Source organism: Callorhinus ursinus, unplaced genomic scaffold, assembly GCF_003265705.2.
Source record: "Callorhinus ursinus isolate GAN/ISIS: 27379988/994484 unplaced genomic scaffold, GSC_fseal_2.0 scaffold4, whole genome shotgun sequence".
Lineage (NCBI taxonomy): Eukaryota > Metazoa > Chordata > Mammalia > Carnivora > Otariidae > Callorhinus > Callorhinus ursinus.
In genome coordinates this window covers 13,756,190-13,776,535 of record NW_027397066.1, presented here as the reverse complement: position 1 = coordinate 13,776,535, position 20,346 = coordinate 13,756,190, and the positions used below count along the sequence as shown (strand labels likewise).

General features: G+C 36.2%; 1 protein-coding gene and 1 pseudogene across 13 annotated transcripts in view; both read left to right on the top strand.

Moving 5' to 3' along the window:
• Window positions 1-20,346, top strand: part of LCORL (ligand dependent nuclear receptor corepressor like) — a 163,425-nt gene that overhangs the window by 82,222 nt on the left and 60,857 nt on the right. The window lies entirely within an intron of this gene.
• LOC112835883 (probable protein BRICK1 pseudogene) lies at window positions 16,877-17,207 on the top strand (annotated as a pseudogene).

The following is a 20,346-nucleotide window of genomic DNA, read 5'->3' as shown; positions in this document are numbered from 1 at the left end:
AGAAGACATGAACAGACATTTTTCCAAAGAAGACATCCAAATGGCCAACAGACACATGAAAAAGTGCTCAACATTGCTCGGCATCAGGGAAATCCAAATCAAAACCTCAATGAGATACCACCTCACATCCGTCAGAATGGCTAAAATTAAGAAGTCAGGAAACGACAGATGTTGGCGGGGATGCGGAGAAAGGGGAACCCTCCTACACTGTTGGTGGGAATGCAAGCTGGTGCAACCACTCTGGAAGACGGTATGGAGGTTCCTCAAACAGTTGAAAATAGAGCTACCATACAATCCAGCAATTGCGCTACTGCGTATTTACCCCAAAGATACAAATGTAGTGATCCGAAGGGGTATGTGCACCCCGATGTTTATAGCAGCAATGTCCACAATAGCCAAACTGTGGAAAGAGCCAAGATGTCCATCGACAGATGAATGGATAAAGAAGATGTGGTATATATAGACAATGGAATATTATGCAGCCATCAAAAGGAATGAGATCTTGCCATTTGCAACGACGTGGATGGAACTGGAGGGTGTTATGCTGAGTGAAATAAGTCAGTCAGAGAAAGACATGTATCATATGACTTCACTGATACGAGGAATTCTTAATCTCAGGAAACAAACTGAGGGTTGCTGGAATGGGGGTGGGGTGGGAGGGATGGGGTGGCTGGGTGATAGACATTGGGGAGGGTATGTGCTATGGTGAGTGCTGTGAATTGTGCAAGAATGTTGAATCACAGATCTGTACCTCTGAAACAAATAACGCAATATATGTTAAGAAAAAAAAAGATAGCAGGAGGGGAAGAATGAAGGGGGGGAGATCGGAGGGGGAGACGAACCATGAGAGGTGATGGACTCTAAAAAACAAACTGAGGGTTTTAGAGGGGAGGGGTGTGGGGGGATGGCTTAGCCTGGTGATGGGTATTAAAGAGGGCACCTTCTGCGTGGAGCACTGGGTGTTATACACAAACAATGAATCATGGAACACTACATCGAAAACTAATGATGTATGGTGATTAACATAACAATAAAAAATTTAAAGAGAAAAAACATCTTAAAACTTATTGGACCAGCTTATTTGGTAAAAAGAAATTTATAAACTTATATTCTTACATTAGAAAGGGAAGGAAATTTAATGAGTGAACCATAAATCTAACTGAAGGAGTTGAAAAAGGTAACCCTAAATAATGGTTGGAGAAAGACAAAGATATGAACGAAATTAATGAAATAGAACACAAAGGTAAAATAAAGATGGGGGCACCTGGGTGGCACATTTGGTTGAGCATCCAACTCTTGGTTTCCACTGAGGTCCTGATGTCAGGGTCGAGAGATGAGCCCTGTGTTGGGCTCCATGCTCAGCGCAGTCTGCTTCAAATTCTCTCTCTTCCCTCTGCCCCTCTCACCCATGCTCTCTCTCTCTAAAATAAATCTTTTAAAAAAATAAAATGGAGAAGATAGACAAGATTAAAAGGTCAATTTTTTGAAAAGGCTTTAAAATGTCACAGTCTGCCATATCTGGAATTTTATGTGCTAAAATTTTAGGAATTTAATGCTTCAAAGGTTTTGCTCATTTTTTAAGCTTTTGATTTAGAGAAACTACCCAAATTACTGTCTTTGATTTTTCTTCTCCTGATAGGGATTGTTAGAAAATAACTGTATTATATAAAAATTAAATAATTAGGCTAGTGCTTTCTGAGGACCATGTAATAGGTATTGGATACATGCTCTGTATGTATTAGTTCATTTAATCCTTGAAGCAACTCCTTCAGATGTTATTAGTAGAATCACTTTGCAGGTAAACAAATTATGGCTTATGAAGTTACTTCCCCGAAGTTACAGAGCCTATAGTCAACACAGCTGAAATTTGATTCCAGGTATATCTGACCACAAGGATGTACTTCGAACCATTCTTCTATATTGCCTTCCAGTGTACTGTTTATTATGGGATAGAGATATATTAGGTTTTCATAGGATGGTGGTTCTCCAGTGTGATACATGGAACCCTGGGGACCCTGAGACTCATTCAGGGAATCTGCAAGGTCCAAACTGTTTTTTAAAAATATAATTCTAAGATGTTATTTGCCACTTTTGCTATGTTGACATTTGCACTGATGGTACAAAAGCAACACTGGTTAAAATTGCTGACACCTTAACATGAATCAAGTCAGTGGCGATAAATTATACCTAGTAGTGTTCTTCAGCACTACACACGTTGTAGTTAAAAAGGACCATTATATAAGAATACCCTTGATGAAGGAATAAATTTTTTTTTTAATTTGTGAAATTTTAACCCTGGGGTTAGACATTTTAAAAAATATTCTGTACAGTTAAACATAATTAAATGTGAGTACTCAAAATATTTCTGTTACATACCAAATTATATTGGTTGTCTTGACTTGAGGACTTTGTCTTGAGGACAAAAGACTTTGTTAAAGGTTATAACTCATAGATAGGACATTATTAATATCTATGTACCAAATAAGATAGCAACCACCTTCATAAAGCAAAAGCTTACAGAAAATTCAGAGGAAAGAACAAACACATAGGAGTATTAACATGTCACTTGGAGTCCAAGATAAGTGAAATGAATTTAAAATAAGTAAAGATATAGAGGACTTAATAGTAAGGGATAGTTTATGGGTATATATTGAACTCTTTCCTCAGGTAATTTAAATACACTTTCTTCTCAAGTGTACAGGGAACATTCACCAAAAAATTGATATACTAAGTCAAAAAGAATCCTAAAAAGTTCCATAAACTAGAAACAACACATAAAAACATTTTTTCAATCATAATACAGTAAAGGTAGAAATGTAAATGACAAAAAATTCAAAGTCCTGTCTACCTGCAATGTAAACATTCTTTGAAATGACTTTAAGGTGAAAGGGAAGAAAACAAAATTGCTGATTCTATTTTCTACTACTTAGATGAAATGGATAATTAAATAGGAAAATCCCGTTTACCAGAATTCTTATCTCAGAAGAGATAGACTTCTTTGAGAAGAGATAGAAAGCTTAAACAAGACTTTTTTTTTTTAAGTAGGAAAAAGTATCAAAAAGCTCAACAAAACACCAGCCCAGAAAATTTAAAAGTTATATTTTACTAAACATAAGGTTAGCCAGTTTTAATGCCAAAAAGTGTCCTAATTATTTTAACATGAGTATGAAACTGATCTAGATAAAAATCTCATATAGTTAACACATACGCAACTACAGAACAGTCTCCTATCAGTACAAAATGTCAGAGTTCTGTGCTACAGTAAGAAAATAAAATGTCAAACAGAATCCTGTGCTACAGTAAGAAAATGATTGACATCATGGTCAAATGAGGTTTGTTCCAGTAATGCAAGAATGGTTCTGTTTTAGGATATCCATTAATATAATTCACCTGTTAATCTAAGGAGGAACAAAAAAGTTCATTGATGCTGAAAAGACCTTTGGCAAAATTCAGTATGTGTTCATGATAAAAATAATAAAAAAGGAATTGATGCATATTTCTTTAATAAAACACATATACCCTATTTTTAAATACAGCATAACATTTAATGTGGAAAGACTGGCAGCATTCCCATTAAAATTGGAACAAGACAAGATTGTTCTCAGTCCCCGCTATTTAACATTGTGTTAAAGGTTCGGACAGTTAGACGAGAGGACTGCTTTAGAGTTATACAAATTGGAAAAGAAAAAAATACAACTAGTTCTCTTTGCAAATGATAATAGAAAACCAAGAGCATTGATAATAATACCAACCCAAACAGTAAAAGAATTCAGCACAGTGTCAAGATACATAAAATGAACAATCAATGACTTTCGTATACATATAATCAGATGATATAATAGCCATTTACAATAGCAAAAAAACCGCACAGTATTTTGGAATAAACATACAAATAATTTCAGTTTTCCCTAAATTAATATATAAATTCCATATGATCCCTTAAAGTTCTCCTTCCCCCTCCCCCCCCTTTTCCTTGGAGCTAATATATGGAATACAAATATGAAGAATGGATTTTTTTAAAGTGCTGGTACTGGGTCTTCCAGGTATTAAAACCTCTGTAATTAAAATTGTAGTACTGTCACCCAAATGGACAAGCAGCCATTGAGAAATCAACGTAGATACCCAGGGAAATTCTCATATGATGGCGTTACAAATAGTGGGGAAAATGATGGACTGTTTAATAAGTGGTCTTAGGACAACTGGAAAATCAGTTGGAGAAAGATAAAATTAGATCTATACCTCATGTGTACTTGAATAAATTTCAAATTGGATGAGAGATTTAAATACAAAATAATGTAACCATGTACATACTGGAAGAAAGTATCAGTGAATTCTATTGAAACCCAGATGTAGGGCAAAGGCTTTCTCTGTTATTTAAAGTCCGGATGAAATAAAATAAAATATTGACTACATTTAAGAGTCATTAATATCAAAAAAGAAAAAATAATTTGCAAAGGAAGAAAACTCCGTAGTCAAAGTTGGGAGACAAAAGACAAACTGGGAGGACATATTTGTGAGGTGTATCACAAAGAGTTAATCTCTATTATGTAAGTTTTTTAAATTAAGAGGGGGGAAAAGATCAGTCACCCAATAAAAAAATTGACAAAAGGCATGAACAGACTATTACACACAGAAAAATAAGACATTCAAATGGCCCTTGAACTGCAAATTAAAACAACAGTGAGTTACCATTTCTCATTTATTAGATTGGGCAAAATTCAAAAGCCTTACAGCACTCTCTTTGGATACCTATGAAATAATCACTTACATCCATTGTTGTGAGAAGTACAAAATAATACACTTCCTACAAGGAGTATAAGGCAATATCTATTAAAACGACATAGGTATTTACCCTTTGATCCAGTAATGTCACTTTTTGGAATTTACCTGAAGGTACTTGTTTAACAACATGCACAAAATTATTCATTTCAGCATTACTTATAATAGCAAAATATTAGAAATCACTTGACATGCCCATCCATAGGAGACGTGTTGACTATTTTGTGGTAGAAACATAGTGGACAGACAGACATGGAACTAGAGAATGAAGAATGAAGAACATCTCTGTGAACTGATGAGAATGATTAAAATTCCCTGGGTGTGTGTGTTTGTGTATTTTTTTTTTTTAAGATTTATTTTTTGAGAGAGAGAGCAGGGGGAAGGGCAGAGGGAAAGGGAGAGGGTGTCTCAGGCAGATGTGGGGCTTGATCGCAAGACCCTTAGATCATGGCATGAGCTGAAATCAAGAGTCAGACGTTTAACCAGCTGAGCCACCCAGGCGCCCCCTGGGTATGTATTTTTAAGTGGAAAAAACAAGAAGAAAAATTATACTGCATATTGTATATAGTATGTTCACTTTTAAGAAAGAAGAGGGAAGAATATATGAATCTGTTTACTTTTACACAAAAACACAAAAGGATAAACTAGAAACTAATGAGATTGGTTACTTTGGGAGTGGTGGAAAATAAGTGAAACTTAATTTGAGTCTATAGTTTTGACTTTTGAAAAATGTTAATTTTTTACTATTTGGAGGGGGTGTGCAAAGGGAGAGGGGGAGGGAGAGCGAGAATCTTAAGCATTTTAAAAAAAATAAAATTAAATCAGCAAGGATGGGGCAGTGAACCCTGTGATTGAGTACAAACAACAAAAAAACAAATAAACCTAACTGTATCATATGGATACTACAGAACACAGAAAAAAATTAAATAACCTATTACTTTGTACTCTCAGTGGGACATATTTTAAGGATTAATATTTTTCAGCAGCAGTATTCATGTAGTAATTCTGAGAGTTTTTTTCTGTTGGACAAGGGAATAAAAATATGGAATGGGGGAAGAAAAATAACAGTGCTCTGTTAATAGAGGTATCTATGAATTCATGATTTAAATATATACATATATATGCATATAGATATATACACACACACATATATATAAAATGCTTACATATATGGTATTTATTAGCTTTGCCTACTGTTAAGATTCTAGAAGCAGTGACACCGTAGTAGCAATGACCACACTTAACATCTAGATCTTGATGTCTCAATAGTCCTCCCTACCACAAAAAGGAAAAATACGATATTTGCAGTATTGGTTGATTCTAAATCAGGGACAGGAAAAGTAGAAGGTGGACATGGACTATCTTCTTTTTGCTAAAAAATAAGGAAGTCCCCACAAACAGGAGATAAATCAAAAGGTTACAAGGACCAACTTGAAGGGGTTTCCACTGGCTAAATTTGGAACAGTTTGTACATTAAAATGAATAACGATGGCATGGACAATAACATTGGATAACAAGAAACAGTCCGTGAGTCCATAGTGATAACAAAAGACAAGGGTTTTTTTTTTGTTTTTTTTTTAATTTTTTATTTATTCATTTGAGACACAGAGATAGAGAGAGAGAGCATGAGCAGGGAAAGAGGCAGAGGGAGAGGGAGAAGCAGACTCCCCGCTGAGCCAGGAGCCCGATGTGTGGCTTGATCCCAGGACCCTGGGATCATGACCTGAGCCGAAGGCAGACGCTTAACCATCTGAGCCACCCAGGCGCCCCAAGACAAGGGTTTTCACAGAAGGGAAGTCACTATTTTAAAGAATGCTACATAAAAATAGAGAATGAATAATGGAATTACAAAATTACCATTTTGCTATCACTAGTGTAACAATTGATTCTGGCAGGAATCATCAATCATGCTAAAACTATTGAGGAATGTTGAATGTTGGCGAACAGGATAATCCCATTAAAGTATTACTCCATGGATTACTAATTACAAAGGAGAAAAGGTAACTTCACAATGGAGAGATTTGTTGGGTGTCATCTTAAAGCAAGTGATAGATGCATCACTGATGATGAGGGAGCAGGCAGCTAGCTGAAGACAAAGCATAAGCTGACACCCTGCAAACCCAACCCCCCCAGCCCCCGGTGGGATACCTGTGACATTCATCCAGGAACCTCCCAACTGTCTTCATATTAATGCCTTGCTAGAAGGAAAAACCACCTTAACCTGACAATGGCATCTGGTATCCTGGGAGTCTTCTTGAACATATGAAAATCCTTTTGAAAACCTCCCTTTTCATTACCTCCTTCAACTCCCAAGTATATAATCAGCCACCCCCTCAACCCCGGTGCAGCAGCTCTTTCTGCCTACTGGTCCAGTCCCCGTGCTTTAATAAAACCACCATTTTGCACCAAGAATTCTTTCTTGGTCATCAGCTCCAGATATCCCGCCACCAAACTTCACCTATATTCCAAAACCCCATCAACTGATACTGGGACCAACTGATACTCCAAGGAGGCATATCACCTATGGTACTATTCCTATAAAAAATGATTAATCTGAACCTGAATGATGAGGAATGTAACCCAAATTGTGGAACATGCTAGAAACTAAATGGCATGAAAGAAAAAAGAACTGAAGACACATGACAGTCAAATACAACATGTGATTCTTTATTGCATCCTGAAATTGGGGAGAAAAAAGGCTGTAAAGGACATAATTGGGAAAGTTGGGGGCATTATTGTTTGTGTTAAATTTCGTGAAAGGGATGATGGCATTATAGTTATATATGGTAATGTTCTTTATTACCCAAGTATTTCATGTTAAGAATTCATATCTGCAAATGCTTCACTCCTAAATAACTTGTGTATATGTAAAGCAAATGATACAAAATGTCAACGGTTGTTGAATCTATAGAGGTAAAGTTTTGTGGAAGTACACTGTACTCTTCTTTAAATTTTTCTATAGATTGAAATGTTTAGAAGTAAAATACTTGACAAAAAATAAAAGGCAAGGGCAAAAACTGTGTACCATAAATGGTTCTATAGGACTTTGCTTCCCTTTTTATTTTTCCTTATATCATTATCTGTACTAATATGATTCTTGACATTAAATGATACCGTTGTACATCAGAGTTCTTGTTCTATAAAGTGCTAAACTGGTGTTAATTGTTGTTAATATAGCTGTCATACATGGAGAGAAGGGAAATGGGGATGGGAGAAGATTATAAAATGCCACTATCATGACCTTTAAAACATTTTATTGGATTAATGACATATATTCCACATTGATGATCTCATAATTGAGACAACCCAATCAGTATTCTTAGAATGATTTCAAGAGCCACTATTCCTCTTTGGTAAACAATGGCATTATATGCTAGCTCTCCTTGTGGGAGAATACTAAACAAAGGTGTGAATACAAGGAAGTTGGAATCAGTCTGTTCCCAGTGATTCACATCTCTTTATATGCAAAATATATTCATCTTTGCCCAAGACCTTCAAAAGTCTTACTGTTATTACAGTATTACAATACTAATTTAGTTCCAGGTGCAAACAAGGTTCTTTGGGTGCTGCTCTTTAAGCACGGCACTTCAAGTACAGTTCATCTTGATCTGTAGACCTTTAAAAATAAAAAGACAAGGTACCTTCCCACACACACCCCACAGAGTGGTGGGACAGGCGTAGGATAACCACTGTAAACACTCCTATTCAGAATTGGGGAAAGGGGTGCACACAGAGGTCACTATTCATAGCAAATCTGAAATCCAGCTGGGCAGAAGTTGAGAATTCTTTGATTAGATCTTAAGGTCTAAGAATAATTCCTGAGAATTCTTTGATTAGATCTTAAGGTCTAAGAATAATTCCTTATGGCTCTTGGATCTGTCATGTTCTGCTGAGTTAGCCCTCCTTTCTGTTTTTTTTTTTTTAATTGAGATGTAATTCACATACTATGAAATTAACTTTTTAAAAAGTATACAATTTAGTGGGTTTTAGTATACTCATGCACCAAGTTTTACAACCATCACTGCTATCTGAGTCCAGAACATTTTCATCATCCTAAAAAAGAAACCCATTACCAGATTAACACTCATTCCTCATCCTTTCCTATCCTCCCCCAGGATCTGGCAACCACTAAATCTATTCTGTCTCTATAAATTGCCTATTTTAGACATTTCATATAAATGGAATCATACAATGTGCAGCCTTCATTTAGCATATTATTTTCAAAGTTCATCCTTATAGTATGTGTCACTTCTTCGTTCCTTTTTATGATTGAATAATACTCTGTTGTATGTATCTGTACTTTCACCGATTCATGTTCATTTGGGTTGTTTCTTCTTTTTGTCTGTTATGAATAATGCTACCATGAACACTCATGTACTCATTTTTGCTTGGACGTATGTTTTCAGTTTTGGGGGGTATATACCTTGGAGTGGAATTAGCTTCATCATATGTTTACATTTTGGAAAAACTGCCATTGTGTTTTCCAAAGTGGCTACAGCATTTTGCATTCTCACGAGCAGTGTTTGAGGGTTCAGATTTCTTCATATCTTCATGAGCACTTTATCTGCATTTTTTATTATAGTGCTCCTTTTGGGTATGAAATGATATCTCCTTGTGGTTTTGATTTACATTTCCCTCATGAACAATGATGTTAAGCATCTTTTTCATGTGTTTATTGGCTATTAGTAACATTCTTTGGAAAAATATCTACTCAAATCATTTGCCATTTTTTATTTGGGCATTTGTTTTTTTATTGTTGATTTATAACAAGAGTTCTTTATATACTGTGGACACTGGACTTTTATCAGATGATCTATAAATATTAACACCCATTGTGTGGACTTTTTGCTTCTTGATAGTGTCCTTTGAAGTACAAAGGTTTTTAATTTTGATCAAATCCAGTATATCTATTTTTTTCTTTTGTTGCTTGTGCTTTTGGTGTCATATGTAACGAATTGTTGCCTCAATCCAAGGTTATGAAGATTTACATATATGTTTTCTTCTAAAGTTTTTACGGTTTTAGCTCCTCTGTTTAGGTCTTTGATCCATTTTCAGTTAATTATTATATATTGTATGAGGTAGAGATCTAGCTTCATTTTGTATGTAAATATCCAGTTGTCCCAGCACCTTTGTTGAAAAGACTATTCTTTCCCCCATTGAATGGTCTAGGTACTCATATCAAAAATAAATTGACTTCAAATATAAGGGTTTATTTTGGGGCTCAGTTCTACTACATTCATCTATATGTCTAACTTTATGCCAGTAACACCTTGTCTTGATTATTGCACTTTATAGTAATTTTCAAAATCAGGACATGCTAACACTTCAATTTAGTTCTTCTTTTTCAAGATTTTTTTGGGGGCTATTCTGGGTTCCTTGCATTTCCATATGAAGTTTAGATCAAGCTGCCAATTTCTACAAAAATGCTAGCTGGGATTTTGACGGGGATTGTGTTCAACCTCTTTGGGGAGTATTAACCATCTTAACAATATTACATCTTGCAGTTCATGAACACAGGATGTATTTCTACTTATTTAGGTTGTTTTTAAGTTTCATCATTTTTAGCATACAAAACTTCTACTTCCTTTGTTAACTTCTGTGTTTTATTCTTTGTGGTTCTGTTGTAAATGGAATTATTTTCTTATGTCATTTTGGAATTGTTTAGTGCCATTGTATAGAAATAAAATTGATATTTGTTTATTGATATGATTTTCTGTAGCCTTGCTAAACTTAATCATTAGCTCTAAAATTTTGTGTTTGTATTCCTTAGAAATTTCTATACATAAGATTGTTATGGATCACTATATTGTACACATGAAAATAATATAACTGTATGTTAACTATAGTGGAATTAAAGTAAAAATATTTTTTAAAGATTATGTTATGTACAAACAGAGCTTTACTTCTATCTTTCCAATCTAAATGCCTTTAATTTATTTTTCTTGCCTAATTGCCCTGCCTAGAACCTCTAAGTATATGTTGGATAGAAGTGGTGACAGCATATATTCTTGTCTTGTTCCTGATCTTAGGTGGAAAGCTTTCTATCTTTCACCATTAAATGTGATGTTACCTGTGAATTTTTCATTGGCACCCTTTCTTAAATTGAGGTAGTTTTCTTCTATTCCTAACTTGTTCAGTGTTTTTAGCATGAAAGCTTACTGGATTTTCTCAAGTGCTTTTCTACATCTGTGGAGATTTGGCTCTTATCTCTTATTAATGTTTTATTACAATGACTGATTCATTTTTATATGTTGAGCTGACCTTGCATTCTTAGGATAAATTCTTGGTGTATAGTTCTTTTTATGTGTTGCTGGATTCTGTTCGATAGTATTTTATTTAGGATTTTTGTGTCTCTTCATAATGGATAGTTTTCATTTGGCGTGGTAATTTTCTTTTTATTTGATTTCCTTCTCTAGTTTGATATAAGGCTAATATTGCTGTCATAGAATGAATTGGGAAGTGTTCCTTCCTCATCTCTTTCTTAGAAATTTTGAAGGATTTGGCATTAATTTTTTTAATGTCTAATTTATTCACTGGTAAATCTGTCCCTGGGCTTTCTTTGTGGCAAGATTTTTAGTTATTATTTCAATGTTTTTATTTATTATAGGTCTATTTACATTTTCTATTAAATCTTTGAGTCAGTTTGGTAGTTTGTCTTTCTAGAATTTAGCCATTTCATCTAGGATTGTAATTTGTTCTTTTCTTTTTACAAATTTTATTATTTCTTAATTCTAATATAGTTAACATACAGTGTTACATGAGTTAGGATATCTAATTTGTTGGTGTATAATTTTTTATAGTATTTTCTGATTCTGTTTTGTGTTTCTTTAAGGTTAGTGGTGATGTCTCTTCATTCCTTTTTTTAGCAACTTAAGTCTTCTCTAGTTTTCTTTTCTTGGTCAGTCTAGCTAAAGGCTTGAGAATTTGTTGATCTTTTCAAAGAACCAACTTTTAGTTTCATTGATCTTCTCTGTTGTTTTTCTCTTCTATATTTTTTTCTGCTCCCTTTTATTTATTTCCTCCTTTTTGCTTGTTTTGGGTTTAGTTTTCAGTTCCTTTTCTCTCAAGGCAGGTAGGCTAATGGGTTGTTGGTTTGAATTTCTTTAAAAAATATATATATGTGTTTACAGCTACAAATTGCCCCTAAGCACTGCTTTAGCTGCATCTCATACCATTTGGTATGTTGTATTCTCTTTTTCATTAAACTTTAAGTATGTCCGGGGCGCCTGGGTGGCTCAGTTGGTTAAGCGACTGCCTTCGGCTCAGGTCATGATCCTGGAGTCCCGGGATCGAGTCCCACATCGGGCTCCCTGCTCAGCGGGGAGTCTGCTTCTCCCTCTGACCCTCTTCCCTCTCGCGCTCTCTATCTCTCATTCTCTCTCTCTCAAATAAATAAATAAAATCTTAAAAAAAAAAGTTTAAAAAAAAAAACTTTAAGTCTGTCCTAATGTTCTTTGTGACCCAGTCTTTTACTTATTAGATGTTTAGGAATATGTTTTTTATTTTTATTTTTACATTTGTATATTTCCCATATTTCCTTTTGTTACTTGTTTTATTCCTTTGATTTTGGAGAACATACCTTTTATGTTTTTAATCTTTTTGTTTTGTGGCCCGACATTTGGTCTGTCTTACAGATTTTCTACATGCATTTTTTATTATTAACATATAATATATTATTGGTTTCGGGGGTACAGGTCTGTGATTCATCAGTCTTAAAAAATTCACAGCACTCACCATAGCACATACCCTCCCCAATGTCCATCACCCAGCCACCCCATCCTTCCCACCCCCCACCACTCCAGCAACCCTCAGTTTGTTTCCTGAGATTAAGAGTCTCTTGGTTTGTCTCCCTCTCCGATTTCTTCTTGTTTCATTTTTCCCTCCCTTCCTCTGTGATCCTGTCTTGTTTCTCAAATTCCACATATGAGTGAGATCATATGATAATTGTCTTTCTCTGATTGACTTACTTCACTTAGCATAATACCCTTTAGTTCCATCCACATCGTTGCAAATGGCAAGATTTCATTTTTTGATGTCTGCATAATATTCCATTGTTTATATATACCACATTTTCTTTATCCATTCATCTGTCGGTGGACATCTGGGCTCTTTCCATAGTTTGGCTATTGTGGACATTGCTGCTATAAACGTTGGGGTGCAGGTGCCCCTTTGGATTGCTACATTTGTATCTTTGGGGTAAATACCCAATAGTGCAATTGCTGGGTCATAGGGTTCTACATCCATTTGACAAAAATATGTATTCTGCAGTTTTGGGATGGAGTGCTGCATATGTTTGTTAGATAGAGTTAATTTAGTGTTGTTGAAATCTTCTATTTGTTGATCTTCTTTCTGGATTTTCTATCCATTATTGAAAGTGGTTTAGGGGTACCTGGGTGGCTCAGTTAAGTGTCTGACTCTTGATTTTGGCTCAGGTCATGATCTTGGGATCCTGGATTGATCCCTGCATAGGGCTCTGTGCTCAGTGTAGAGTCTAGTTGGGATTTTCTCTCTCCCTCTCCCACTCCCCTGCTCATGTGCACTCTCTAAATAAATAAATAAAGTCCTTTTTTTTTTAAATGTGGTTTATTGAATAGTTTCCAACTGTTAATATTGATTGTTTTATTTCTCCTTTAATTCTGTTATTTCTTCATGTATTTTTGGGCTCTGTTCTTAGGTACATATATGTTTATAATTATTAAAACTTCTTAAGAGATTGAACTTTATTATTATAAAGTGACCTTCTCTGTTTTTATTGACAATTTTTTTCTTAAAATAGATTTTTGCCTGATATTAGTAGAATCACCCCAGCTTCCTTTTGGTTATGTTTTCATAATGTCTTTTTTTCCTTTCATCCTGTTTCTTTCAACATATTTGGATCTTTGAATTTAAAGTGTCTCTTTTGAGGGAAGTACATAGCATTGAATTTAAAGTGTCTCTTTTGAGGGAAGTACATAGCAATACAAGCCTTTCTCAAGAAACAAGAAAGGTCTCAAGTACACAACCTAACCTTACAGCTAAAGGAGCTGGAGAAAGAACAGCAAATAAAGCCTAAACCCAGCAGGAGATGAGAATTAATAAAGATTAGAGCAGAAATCAATGATATAGAACCAAAAGAACAGAACAGATCAATAAAACTAGGAGCTGGTTCTTTGAAAGAATTAATTAGATTGATAAACCCCTGGCCAGACTTACCAAAAAGAAAAAAGAAAGGACCCCCCAAAAAAATGAATGAACGAGGGGAGATCACAACCAACACCTAAGAAATACAAACAAATATAAGAACATATTATGAGCAACTGTATGCCAATAAATTAGGCAGTCTGGAAGAAACGGATTCATTCCTAGAGACATATAAACTACCAAAACTGAAACAGGAAGAAATAGAAAATCTGAACATACCCATAACCAGCAAGGAAATTGAAGCAGTCATCAGAAATCTCCCAACAAACAAGAGCCCAGGAATGGATGGCTTCCCAGGGGAATTCTACCAAACATTTAAATAAGAATTAATACCTATTCTTCTGAAGCTGTTTAAAAAAATCGAAGTGGAAGGAAAGCTTCTAGACTCTTTCTGTGAGGCCAGCATTACCTTGATTCCAAAACCAGACAAAGACCCCACCAAAAAGGAGAATTACAGACCAATATCCCTGATGAACATGGATGCAAAAATTCTCGTCAAGATACTAGCCAATGGGATCCAACACTACATTAAAAGGATTATATACCACGACCAAGTGGAATTTATTCCTGGGATGCAAGGTGGTTCAGCATTCACAAATCAATCAACATGATATATCACATCAATAAAAGAAAGGACAAGAACCATATGATCCTCTCAATAGATTCAGGAAAAGCATTTGACAAAGTAAAACGTCCTTTCTTGATTAAAACTTTGCACAGTGTAGGGATAGAAGGAACATACCTCAATTATCATAAAAGCCATATACGAAAAGCCCACAGCAAATACCATTCTGAACCGAGAAAAACCGAGAGCTTCTCCCCTAAGGTCAGGAACACAACAGGGATACCCACTCTCACCACTGTTGTTCAACATAATACTAGAAGTCCTAGCCTCCGCAATCAGACAACAAAAAGAAAGAAAAGGCATCCAAATTGGCAAAGAAGAAGTCAGACTCTCTCTTCAGAGATGGCATGATACTCTATGTGGAAAACCCAAAAGACTCCACGCCAAAATTGCTAGAACTCATACAGGAATTCAAAGTGGCAGGATATAAAATCAATGCACAGAAATCAGCTGCATTTCTATACACTAACAATGAGACAGAAGAAAGAGAAATTAAGGAATCGATCCCATTTACAATTGCACCCCAAACCATAAGATACCTGGGAATAAACCTAACCAAAGAGGTAAAGGATCTGTACTCTGAAAACTATATAACACTCATGAAAGAAATTGAGGAAGACACAAAGAAATGGAAAAATGTTACATGCTCATGGATTGGAAGAACAAATATTGTTAAAATGTCTATGATACCTAGAGCTATCTATACATTCAATGCAACCCCTATCAAAATATCAGCAGTTTTTTTCACAGAGGTGGAACAAATAATCCTAAAATTTGTATGGGACCCGAAGAATCCCTGAATAGCCAAACGAATATTGAAAAAGAAAATCAAAGCTGGTAGCATCACAATGCCAGACTTCAACATCTGTTGCAAAGGTGTATTCATCAGGGCACTTGGGTGGCTCAGTCAGTTAAGCATTTGCCTTCGGTTCAAGGCATGATCCCGGGATCCTGGGATTGAGCCTCACATCGGGCTCCTTGCTTGGCGAGAAGCCTGCTTCTCCCTCTCTCTCTGTTTGCTGCTCCCCCTGCTTGTGCTCTCTCTCTCTCTCTCTGTCAAATATAATCTTAAAAAACAACAACAACAACAAAGCTTTCATCATCAAGGCAGTATGGTATTGGCACAAAAACAGACACATAGATAAATGGAACAAAATAGAGAACCCGGAAATGGACCTTCAAACTCTATGGTCAACTGATCCTCAACAAAGCAGGAAAGAATATCCAATCGAAAAAAGACCGTCTTTTCGACAAATGGTGTTTGGAAAACTGGACAGCCACATGAAGAAGAATGAAACTGGACCATTTTCTTATACTATACACAAAAATAGACTCAAAATGAATGAAAGATGTAATTTGTGAGACAGGAATCTATCCAAATCCTAGAGCAGAACACAGGCAGCAACCTTTTTGACTTTGGCCGCAGCAACTTCTTGCTAGACATATCTCCAAAAGCAAGGGAAACAAAGGCAAAAATGAGCTATTGGGATTTCATCAAGATAAAAAGCTTTTGCACAGCAAAGGAAACAGTCGACCAAACCAAAAGATAGCTGACGGGATGGGAGAAGGTATTTGTAAATGTCTTATTAGATAAAGGGCTAGTATCCAAAATCTATAAAGAAGTTACCAAATTCAACACCCAAAGAACAAATAATCCAATCAAAAATGGGCAGAAGACATGAACAGACATTTCTTCAAAGAAGACATCCAAATGGCCAACAGACACATGAAAAAGTGCTCCACATCACTGGGCATCAGGGAAATCCAAATCAGAATCTTAATGAGATACCACCTCACACCAGTCAGAATGGCTAAAATTACAAGTCAGGAAACGACAGATGTTGGCAGGGATGCGGAGAAAGGGGAACCCTCCTACACTGTTGGTGGGAATGCAAGCTGGTGCAACCACTCTGGAAAACAGTATGGAGGTTCCTCAAAAAGTTGAAAATAGAGCTACCCAATGATCCAGCAACTGCACTACTGGGTATTTACCAGAAATGTAGGGACACCTGCACCCCAGTGTTTACAGCAGCAATGTCCACAATAGCCAAACTATGGAAAGAGCCCAGATGTTCATCAACAGATGAATGGATAAAGAAGATGTGGTATATATATACAATGAAATGTTATGCAGCCATCAAAAAATGAACTCTTGCCATTTGCAACAACGTGGATGGAACTAGAGGGTATTATGCTAAGTGAAATAAGTCAGTCAGAGAAAGAAGTATCATATGATCTCACTGATATGTGGAATTTAAGAAACAAGACAGAAGTCCTCTTCAGGCGGCAGCCATGGTGGGTCAAGAGGATCTGGTGCAGCGAGATTCACCAGGACTGGGCAAACCCGGAATATATTGAGGTCATCAACAGCAGCATCAAGAAAATTGAGGACTTTATCAGTTCGTTCAATATGTCTTGTCGTTCAGTACTTGCAACACTAAATGAGAAATTGACAGCCCTTGAATGGAGAATAGAGTACTTTCAAGCACAGGTGACAAAAGGTGAGACCCTCACCTAGAACTATGCCATGCTGCTGCTGGGAAGTTGCTTTCTGGAACACAGGCCAACGTGGGAAAGGCCCCAGCAGCCTCAGCTCCTTCCTCTTTCCTTAAAGAGCAACAGGGCTTATTCTTGTTTCTCTTTTCAAAATCATGGCCTTTGGGCTCTACCACGTACATTGGTGTGTGATGTGGCATGTGGAAAGATGTCCAGGGGAGCCACTGGAACGAACATTAGGCATTTTACCTTTTAAGTAACATTTTGTAGAACTGTTTGTCAGTGTATTTGAGGCACTCAGTGCCAAACTCCTGGGACTCTTTGTTAAGGTCCTCCCCACCTCTCTTTCTTTCTCATACTTTCCTTACATCTCTGATTGCCTCTGGATTGATTCTATAAACAGTCTTTGTCTCCTTTCCATCTTTGGTGGCGGGTGGGAGGCAGTCCTGGCTGAGACACTTATGCCCTGGCAAGGTGGCCACCAGAGAATGTTGTTGCTAACTCGCCAGGTTCTTGTCCTTTTGGGGAGGTCATGGCCAGACCCCTACTTGGCTTGAAGGGATATTTTCAGTATTTTCTTTCTGTCACTTGGGGTATCTTTGCCTCTCATATTTCGCTAATAAACTCCTCAACTTTATCTGACTGCTGTGATTGTGGTGGGGAGAGCAGCTAGAGATGGGGCTTGCTCATTCCACAGAAATCAGATGTGTGGGATTATTATTCTAACATAAAACTTTAAAGATGTATCTCTTTGATCAAAGCCTAGATGGCTTACCAGCTGGGAATCCCCCCACCCCTCGCTGTGTTTGGACTTTGAGCTAATTCATCCTGGGAATCATTTGGTCATTCAGCAGACATTTATCAAGTACTTGCTATGTAGGCACATTATCTTCCAATAAAAGATAAGCATTGGAAAAAAAAAGAAAACAAGAGCATAGGGGAAGGGAGGGGAAAAATAAAACAAGACAAAATCAGAGAGGGGAGACAAACCATAAGAGATTCTCTTATGGTTTGATCCTGTATGTCTCCATTTCATTTTCTCTCCTCTGTGCTGTTTTTATCTTCCATATTACATCTTTATACATTGCCCACTGAGAGAGATTTATAATTACTGCTTTATCACTTCTGAATTAGATATGAAAAAAGTTACAAACAAAAAATACATTTATAATTTACTAAAATACATTTATACTGTATTTTACCTATATTGTTACTGTACTGATGCTTATTATTTCTTTGTGTGGATCTGAGTTACTGTCCAGTGTCCTTTTATTAAGTCAGGCCTGCTTGAAGCAAGTTTTCTGTTTTTGTTTATTTGAGAATATCTAAATTTCTCCTGTGTTTTCAAAGGATACTTTTTCTGAATATGAAATTCTTGGTTGACACTCTTTTTTTCTTTCAGTTCCTTGAATATGTCATCTCACTGCCTTCTGGCCTTTATGGGTTCTGGTGTGATATTGGCTGTTAATCTCATTGAGGATCTTGCATGTGATGAATTGAGTTTTTTTCCTTGCTGCTTTTAGGACTTGCTCTTTGTCTTTGGTTTCTGACCATTTGATTAGAATGCATCTAAATGTGGTTCTCTTTGAGTTTATCCTACTTGGAGTTTGTTGTGCTTCTAGGATATGTAGGTAATGGTTTTTCACCAAATTTGAGACATTATCATTTCTTCAGTTACCCTTTGTGCTTCTTTCTCTTCTCTCCTTCTGGGACTGCCATTGTGAATGTTGGTACACTTGATGGTATTCCATTGGTTTCTGAGACTGTTTATTTTTCTTTCTTTTTTTCTTTATTCCTCCCCTCCTGTGCGCTCCCGTCACCTGCCTGCCTGCCTGCCTGCCTTCCTTCCCTCCTTCCTGCTCTCCCTTCCTTCTTTTCTCTCTTTCCTCAGAATGGGTAATCTCAATGGGCCTATTTTCAAATTCACTGATTCTCTTTTATGCCAGTTCAAATATATTGTTGTATCCATCCTAGTGAATTTTGTATTTTAATTAGTGTATTTTTCAACTCTAGAATTTCTAGCTGTTTCTTTTTAAAAACTTTATTTTTTATTTGCTGAGATACTCTCCTGATACTTCCCTTTAGTCCTTTATACATGGTTTCCTTTAGGTCTTTGAACATATTTAAAATATCTGATTTAAAGTTTTTGTCTAGTAAGTTCAGTATCTGGGTTTCTTCAGAGACATTTTCTGTTGATTTAGTCTTCCTGTGTATGGGCCATACTTTCTTGTTTTTTTGCATTTCTTGTAATGTTTTATTTAAAAACGTGGATATTTTAAATAATACAATGTGACACTGGTAGAAATCAGATTATCCCCCACCTCAGGTTTTGTTGCTATGTGTTGTTTGTTTGTTTAATGACTTTTCTGATTAATTTTGTAAAGTCAGTATTCTTTGTATTGTGTGGCTATTAACATCTTTGCTTAGTTAACTTAGTGGTCAGCTAATGATTGGACAGGGATATCTAGAACCATAATATTGTCAGTCTTTGCCTTGGGACAGGCTTCCTCAAAAGTAGGGAGGGAGGATGGGAATAAAGCAATTTAAAAGTTATTCAGCTTACTCTTCTTACTGAGATTTAGCCAAGATTTGGTTAACTCCAGAGTTCTTTCGTTTAAAGGAATAATACCCCACACACAAAAAAAATTAAAATTAAAAATCCACATGAATCCCACAACATTATTAAGAGAGTCAGATCTGGAGAAAAACCATCATTTTTTTTAAGATGTTTTCCTGGCTGTTCCCCTGATTTGGTCTTAGCTCAACCTTTCTTAATTTTAGCCTCATTTGCTATATGTGTATCTGAAAATTTTCAAAATAATCAAGACCTAGTTTCTTTATGTTTAACAATTCTTCCTTTAGTCTATCTCCCTTCTTACATTTTACTGTAATTAGCAAGAAGAAACCAGAGGGCACTTTGCTTTGCTTAGAGATTTCCCTAATAGATCACCCAATTTATTAGGGATATTTTCTACTTTTGAAGTTACTGCAAACAGTGTTATAAAACTTTCTGCCACTACAAAATAAGTATATTCTTTCCTCTACTTTCCAGTAACATTTACCTCATTGTCCTACATATCCTCACCCTACACATCTTATCAAAAACTATGAAGCTCCTATTAACAACTTCTTCAGGGGCGCCTGGGTGGCTCAGATGGTTGGGCGTCTGCCTTCAGCTCAGGTCATGATCCCAGGGTCCTGGGATCGAGTCCCACATCAGGCTCCCTGCTCCTTGGGAGCCTGCTTCTCCCTCTGCTTCTCTCTCT